The 8,875-nt window shown below is 37.9% G+C and overlaps 1 long non-coding RNA gene across 5 annotated transcripts in view; it reads left to right on the top strand.

Annotated features, from left to right (window-relative positions):
- LOC140514482 (uncharacterized) overlaps positions 1-8,875 on the top strand; it is a 34,203-nt gene that overhangs the window by 23,251 nt on the left and 2,077 nt on the right. For 4 of the 5 annotated variants that reach the window (XR_011970696.1, XR_011970697.1, XR_011970695.1 and 1 more), the window contains one exon: positions 6,618-6,767. This is a non-coding gene — a long non-coding RNA (uncharacterized lncRNA). Of the gene's footprint in view, positions 1-6,617; positions 6,768-8,422; positions 8,857-8,875 lie in introns of those variants that run through there. The other variant, XR_011970693.1, reaches the window with a different exon arrangement.

Genomic DNA, 8,875 nt, shown 5'->3' on the forward strand with positions numbered 1-8,875 from the left:
GACTCTAAACCTGTGATTCTGTAATATCTCTCTCTCTCTCTCTCTCTCTCTCTCTCTCTCTCTCTCTCTCTCTCTCTCTCTCACTCTCTCTCTCTCTCCTCCTCCTCCTCCCCCCCTTTCCACTCTCCCTCTGATGAGATCTTCAAATAGTATAGTCCTTCAGAGTTTCACAGTACCATATTCATTCAAAATTGACTAATAATACTTGCTATCTTTAATGCTTTAAAGTTTACAAAATGTTCCATTACAAAATTCCTTGATGTCATCATAATTAGCTATCATTCCATCTCCCCCTGAGCCTCATTTCTCCTAAACCTATTCTTTATCCTCAAGAGAACCTCTAGCCTCTCTACCCCTCCCTGTTCTCCCAGGCTCCATTCTGGCTTTGCTTTCCTCCTTTCCAAATATTGATTCTACAGATAACCAATTCAAATCCCTATTGTCCCTTCCTGTCAATTCCCTGCCCTCTTATCTATTGCACTCATACCTAAGCAAACTGTAACCTCAGATTACCCTTACCACCCGCATCCACTCCTACTCAAGGACCACTGAAGGATGTTGGTGGAAGTCAAGAAACCACATTGTTTGAATCTGTTACAACTTTACATAATTTAATCTCAACTGGGATTTCACTATATCAATATTATTCCTTTACACATCCTTAATAGCTTCTCCCATCCACCTCAGTGGTTGTTTCAGATTTTCTCTTCTCGCCTCAAAGCTCCCACAACACTCTTTCCCCTTTCCTCTTAGCATAGTACTTTCCCTTATATTTTGTTGAGAAAATATCTCAATAAAAGCTTATTGAATTGAAGGAAGAGGAGTGCATTGCGGAGGTTCACCAAAGATGATAAGGAACCATTATACTCATCAGAAGACGTGAAAACTGTTTTATTTTTGCTCTGATTAGTCACATGTCTTTCTCCCACTATGGCTGAAAATTCTTTGCTTCTGTTCTACCATTTCATCTTTGGGATTTAAGATTTATGTATATATTTAGTGGCTTGGGATTTAAGATGTATGTATTAATTTTAGGATTGAAGGATACTAAACATTCTCTTGTGGGCATTATTTACTTCTAGCTAGTATTAATATATTAGTGTATGTAAAATGTAGATACACAAAATAGATCAGTTCTATAATCAGTTGCTTCATCCAAGAATTTCTTGCAATTAAATCCATTGAGTGCCTGCATAGACCTTGGCCTAAAGGGCCCAAGGTCTCCCACTGCATCCTGGGTCATCTCCAGTCATTCTGATGAATATCTGGTCATTGGATTCCGGTGGTTCTGGAGGAGAAGTGAGGCTGGTGCCCTGCACAGCCCTCCCTCACTCAAAACAAAATCAAGTGCAAGTCATGTCATCACTTCTCTGATGGCATGGTCTTCTTTGGCAATGAAGGACAAACACAACAATCGAGAAAACAGAAGCCATTCACTCAAAACTCACTCTTCTCCCCAACTTTCCATCTCCAAATGCTTTGACATTATCCTCTTTTTCTTATTTTATTCTAGTCTCTAATGAATAGGGGACCTTTCGCCTCACCAAAGCCAATCCCTCAACTCTGGATTTTACCCTTTCTAGGCTTTTCTTTCTGAAAAAATCACTTCCACAATCAATCCACTTCCCTCTAAATTCAAATACCTTCCAATCTACCAGCTTCTTCCCTGCTACTTATAGATCTGCTCAGTTCTAATCCTTCCTTAAAAATACATGAGTTGACCTTACCATCCCTTCAAACCAACATCCTGTATCTTCCATCTCCCATACAAACTTCTAGAAAAAAATGTCTATTCTTATTGTCTCCATTTCTTTTCATATACTCCTCAAACCCTTGCAATTTGACCTGATTTCTTTGCTCAGCTGAAACTGTGCTCTCCAAAGATTTTATATTTACAAAATCCAGTGATCTTTTCTCAGTCCTAATCATCTCTTCAACATTTAACATTATTGATGACTCCTTCTTCCTGGGAATCATTTTCTGGGTTTTCATAAGAAAACCTCATTCTTTTCCTACTTTCTCTTGATCTCCCATTGCTATATTTCCATCCATGTCCTGACTCCCTAACTGTGGGTGGGCTTCAACCTATATTCCCAGACTTATTACACATTATTCATATTCAAATTCCAGTCAAGATGGTCAACTTGCAATGCTTCACAGATAACATTTCATTTTTCATCCTTATACCTTTTTATAGATAGTCCAGCATTCCTGTAATTTATTCCCTTCCCACCTTCCCTTCATACACCTCCTACATCAGACTTTCTCTGATCATCCAAGATTATCTCAGGGTGCCATGCAACCATAAAATTGTCTGTCTTTCTTGCTTATGTAACTTTCTGGATCTAAAATTTTGGATTTGAAGATTATAGATCCAGAGCCAAAAGAGATTCCAGAAGCCATATCATCTAAATCTTTCACATTTTAAATGTGGAAACCAAGGCTCAGAAAGCTTAAATGATTTGCTTCAGAGTTAACAGAACTTATATAATACGTTATGCCATAAGTTATGTTCTACATATAATAGAAGTATATAACAGAGCTAAATCTTGGTCCTCTGACTCCAGAGACAATGTTCTTTCTACTTACTCTCTGTGTGATCTTGGGAAAAATTCCTTAATTTCTCTGAGCCTTAGTTCCCTCATCTATAAAATGAGGGGGTTGGACTAGATGGTTTCTGAGGTTCCTTCCAGCTCTCGAGCTATGATCCTATGATTCATTTTGTGATATTACATCATAGTAATGGATTGGATTTGTTCTGGGGGAAGGGTCCCTAGCCCCCTGGCCCCTCAGCCTCCACCCAAATCATTCCATATTTTCTTTGTACATAACCCATATCCTTTCTCCCACTAGAGTGTTTGCTCCTTGAGGTCAAGGGCTCTTTCACTTTGTCACTGACTATTTAATGTTGACCACAGTGCCTATATATAACACATTACAATCAGCCAGTATTCATTAAAAGCAATGTTATATAATATATATTATAATTATAATATATCATATATATCAGTACTATGTATTTCATGTATATAATGTAAATTATTTCATTTAGGCATTGAAACAACTTTGTGTGCCATACACTACAAGTATTCCTTTCCTCATTTTACAGAAGAGGAGCTAGAGGGTCAGAGAGCCATTTGGCTGTTTTTTTATCCACACAGATCATAAGTAACTGAGGCAGAATCCAGTTTTTTCTCAATTCTAAGTCAAATATTCCATCAGCCTCTCCACACTGGCCCATCTTTACATGCATTATCTCGCTCATTTCTCACAGTAACATTGATATGGCTGGTTCAAGTATTCCACCAAGAAACAGACTCCAAGAAGTCTTGTCAAGGTTACATGACTAATAAGTAGAGGGGGCCAGAACTTGAAACAGGTCTTCTGTCTCCAAACCAGCACACTTTCTCCTCTCCCATAGGACTTCACTTAAATGATGTGTGCTTTCTATTTAAAGAGGAAATTCCAAACACTTAATTATTCTGTGATTTCTTTCATTCTTTTTTTAAAAAAAATTAAACGTTTTTATTTAACATTTTGAATTCCAAATTCTCTCCCTCTCTCTCTCTCCTTCCACACCCCAGATAGTGAACAATCAGATGTAAGTTATGCATGTGCAGTTATGTAAAACATTTCCATAGTAGCCATTTTGTGTGTGTCCTTGGTTGCTGAAGACCATACCATCAGAGAAATAATGACATGACTTGCACTTGACTTTGTTTTGAGTGAGGGAGGGCTGTGCAGGCCACCAGCCTCACTTCTCCTCCAGAGCCATCTGAATCCAGTGACCAGATATTCATCAGGATGACTAGAGATGGCCCAGGATGAGGCAGTTGGGGTGAAGTGACTTGACCAAGGTCACACAGCTAGTGCGGGTCAAGTGTCTGAGGTGAGATTTGACTCCTGCACTGGTGCTCTATCCACTGCACCACCTAGCTGCTCCTCAAGCCATTTTGTACAAGAAGACTAGAATAAAAAGAAAGAAAGAAAGTGAAAAAATAGCCTGCTTCATTCTGTATTCAATGCATATCAGTTCTCTCTCGGTGAATAGTATGCTTCTCCATTAGTCCTTTGGGATTGTCTTGGATCACTGTATTGCTGAGAGTAGTTAAGTCATTCACTGTTCTTTATTGGACAATACTGCTGTCACTGCATACAATGTACTTCTGGTTCTGTTCATTTCACTATGCATTAGTTCATGTAAGCCTTTCTAAGTTTTCCTGAAATCATCCTGCTCGTTATTTTGAACAGCACAATAATATTCCGTTACAATCATATAGCACAGCTTGTTTGGCCATTCCCCAATTGATGAGCATCCCTTTGGTTTCCTTTTCTTAACCACCATAGAAAGTTGCTATAAATATTTTTGTGTGGATGGGTCGTTTACCCTTTCCTGGACATCTTTGATATCCTTCATTCTTAGGAGGATCTAGTCTAAAAACTGTCTGAGCCTCACCATCATTGTGGTTGCTGTTGGTAATAACAGGATTGTTTTATGTTATTATTCTAGGACCATAAAGATTAGTGTACCTGATCCTACTCGAAGGAGAGGAATGGAAAAATTGGGCAAGAAAATAAGGACACAAACTACATGCTGCCCAAAATCCTCTCATTGGTCAGATACATATCTAGAAAGGAAGATGGTATTTGCTTGTTTACATATTTTATATTTACACTTTTCATTACTACTATTGTAGAAGCCACCTTTAAGAAACTGTGACTTTCCAGAGATTAAATTAACTCCTTGACTTTGGGTCCAAGGAGTCCATGCTTAGATTTCAGAGAGTCTATGAACTTTTTTTTCATATTTTGATAACTGTATTTCAATTTAATTGGGTTTCTTTTTAAACCTGTGTGTTTTATTTTATGTATTCAAAAAGCATTATCCTGAGAAAGGGTCCATAATTTCACCAGATTGACCCAGGGAACCACGACAGAAAAAAGGGTTAAGAACTACTGCCATACACATTTGTCTTTTTTGAATTTAGGGACCTCACAGACTGTGGTCATTCTCATTAAAGCTGGGCTGTGATTAATCATTTGTTTCTAGACCTAGTGATTCAATCCTCGCTCACAAAGAAGGTATTATCCAAAGAATCTGTCTCATTTTTGGTGTCTTGGTATGTCGCTGAGGAACAGCTTGTTCTAAGATGGGTAAACATAATTTATATTCTACTTCATTCTGTCTACAAAGGGCATTAAAAACATGATTAAAAAGGGAGTGTGTAAGAGGTAGAAAGAGACAGAGTCAAGAGACAGAAAAAGACTATGGAGAGGGGGGAGAAGATTCTTTCTACACTCTCTTGGCTGAAAGACTGGCTCATATGGAATATGATTTCTCTTTAAAAAAAGACAAAAATGTAAACTGTGGACTCCTTACTGCTTACATCGGAGGTATACGTGTGTGTGTTCTATCTAAACTAACCATTCATTTGCTAATGTTTGTAAGAGTTTTGTGAACTTTGGGATATATACTCAAGCAATGGTGCCCTTGGAGGTATGATCAAAAAGGGAAGGAATTTAGGGTAAGAGATAATAATTTAGAATCACGTCCATGAAATGTGAGGAAATTATCAAGATTTAAACTGAGTCACATTCTTTTTGATATAGATGATTATGTATGCACAAAGTTCAGAAAGTTCATCTATACCATATAATTTGGATCCAAACATTTTCCCCAGTCTCCATATATTCTACAGCACTTGTCTGTACATCAGAGAAGGAAACAAAATTGAGAATATTTTCAACAAAAGTATTGTTATTCTTAGGGAAAGAATTCTAGGTGATCAGAAGGGCATCTCCTGAAAAAAACAGCTTCCAAGTTTCCTATGTTGTTATTGTTGAGTAGTTTTTCCAGTCATGTTCCTATTTGGGGTTTTCTTGGCAAAGATGCTGAAATGATTTCCCATTTCCTTTTCTAGTTTGTATTACAGATGAAGAAACTGAGACAGAGTTAAGTGACTTGCTCAGGGTCACACAGCTAGTAAGTGTCTGAGGCCAGATTTGAATTCAGAAAGATAAGTCTTCCCGCCTCCAAGCCTGGTGCTCTATCCACTGCACCACCTAACTACCTCAGATTTCTTATAGATCCTCTCAAAGGCACTCCTTCATGCTACTGGAATGAAGGACCCTGGGAAGGGACTCTTCCCTTAGACCATATACCATCCATTATTACAATGTAATATCACAGAATGGATCATTGGATAACAGCTCTGAAGCTGGAAGGAACTTCAGAGACCATCTTGTCAAACCCCTTCCTTTTACAAATGAGAAAATTGAGGCTCAGAGAAGTTAAGGGAGTTTTCCCAAGTTCATAGAGATAATAAACAGAAAGAACACTGGCTCTGAAGTCAGAGGACCAAGGTTCAACTCCTGAGTTTTACATTAACTATACTACAACTTGGAGCAAGTCATTTAACCTCCATGGCCTCAGTTTCCTCATTGGTTTGGACTATATGGCTGCTTGGGTCATTTGACTCTGGATCTATAATATTCAGATCCAGAAAGTAACAGAAACAAGGAAGACAGATTGTATAATAACATGGCACCCCTGATAATCTTTTCTAATTTTGTTTTTTTAACTCATCTAATTTTCTCCAAACTTACCTTTCTCTCAGATATCCTGTTGGCTAACAAATGTAAACAAGCACCCAGAAGCACTTCTCACTTGCCACAGCTAGCTGGTGTTGTGAAGAGAGCACTAAGCCTAGTCAGGAAGACCTGAGCTCAAATATGACCTGAGACAGCTATTAGCTGTATGATCCTGGGTAAGTCACTTAACCCTTCTTTGAGTTGGTTTCCTCATCTGTAAAAGGAGATAATAACACCTAACTCCCAAGCTGTTGTGAGGATCAAACTAGATAATATTTGTAAAGCTCTTGGCACGATACCTGGCACATATTAGGTGATGCTATATAACTGCTCGCTATTATTATTCTCATTAATTATGTGCATATAGACTAGATCTTTTGCCTACTCCCTGAAGACTCCTCTACCAAAACTGCCCACCAGATTTTTCCAGGGTCTTGTCGTTAGTGTCTAAAATACTGATATTGCTCTGTTGAAAGGCATTGGAACCCAGAGCTACCACAAATCCAGTGCTTGAAACATGAGTAAAACATATAATCTTCCATCACCCCTAATATTTACTCTTCCCATTCTCCCACAAATCCAGGCACAGCACCCCTACCGTATTACCTCAGAGACTGCCAGGTTCCAACACCAATCACTACTGTCAAGAGAACATCTGTTAAACTCGGAGACAGGAGTGTCAATGAATGGTTGCAGACAGCTGCACTGTCTTCTTTGCACAGCTGTCTGCATTGCCCATCATTTTCAACCCTAACCACTCACCAGATAGGTGTTTGTGGGTTAATTAGTATTAAAGAGTATTTTAGCAAATATAACCATCACAGAATTAGGCTCTAAGTTCCCCCTGATACAGACTAAATTCTGGGAGGTGGGGGAAGACTTTGGAGTGACAAGACATTTTAATCAAAGCTTAATTTTTGAATAATATTCAAGTAGTTTTAAATAGAGACATTCTGCTATTTTCACCAAACCACTATGTAAAGAAAGAGATATATACATCTTATTCATATGTATAAGTTATGGACAGGTACTTTGATGTGCAACACCTCTTAAACTTCTTAAATTTAAATATGGGGTCATGAAAAAATTGACAACATTAAAAGTTTTCTGAATGCACAAAGACCAAAAATTAATTAAAAATCAGACATGAATCTGAGGTGCTTCTGTCGGTGCTTGCCTGTCTTGCATTGGGTAACTTTACCGTAGCCTCAGACCACTCAATGCCAAGGAGTACTGCCTAAATGCGAAAAGGGGTCCAGTAGAGAAAGCTTAAGAAGCCCTGTTATAGAGAACAAATATTACAATTTGCATGGATGAAGGTAATTTCCACACAGGAAATCATGAACTCATGATACATTGTTTTATATATATATGTGTGTGTGTGTGTGTGTGTGTGTGTGTGTGTGTGTGTGTGTGTGTGTGTAATGTTTCTAATACATTTTTACTAAAATGTTATGTGTTCTTTTCCTAAGTTTTTCTTCTTTATAGCTCTCAGATGTGACTAGAAGGTACAATAGCTTAAGAACCAGATTTTGGGATCAGGAAGACCTGAGTGCAAATCCTGCCTCAGTCACAGTTTACTAAACCTTAAGTCAATTGACCCTTCTTAGACTCAGTTCCCTCACATGTAAAACAGACATAATAAGACACTTTTTTGAAGTTTAAAGCATCGTATAAATATTAACTGTTATTTCCATCTTTGAGTATTTTATAGGTCCTTGTCTTGAATTTTGTTAGATTCACATTTTAACTACAGAAAGCTTTTTATTGTGTCAGTTGTGTTAAAAAACCAAAGAAAATTTTATCTACTCATGGAATCCTAAAATTTTAGGGTATCATCTAGATGTATTTTCACAAGATTTTTCAAGGAAAAGTACTGAGAAGCAGACTGGAAAGAAACACAAAGACTTTAATCCCAGATTTGCCTCAAGCATTTACTGAGTATATGCTAATAAATATGGAATTAAGGTCATGTCAACACTATTTCAACACAACCAATCAAAATCATGAAGATCTTACCAGTTACTCATAGGGGTTGTTTAAAGGCATCAGGAAGTAGACTGGAGATGGCATGTTTGGAGACTGGCTTGTGAGTGACAGAGGAAGAAACACAGATGGAGAACTAACATTGGTGTGAAGGACTTTATTGACCAAGAAAGGGGTTCATTAACCTATATGAAAAGGAAAAGATGAACTATAATATGGGTTTATATGGAATCAAAGACTGATTCTAGGAGAGTCAGTCTGTTTGCAGGAGCTTGGGGAAAGTGAACGATGAGGGAGA

This window comes from Notamacropus eugenii, chromosome 7 (genome assembly GCF_028372415.1).
Source record: "Notamacropus eugenii isolate mMacEug1 chromosome 7, mMacEug1.pri_v2, whole genome shotgun sequence".
Classification (NCBI taxonomy): Eukaryota; Metazoa; Chordata; class Mammalia; order Diprotodontia; family Macropodidae; genus Notamacropus; species Notamacropus eugenii.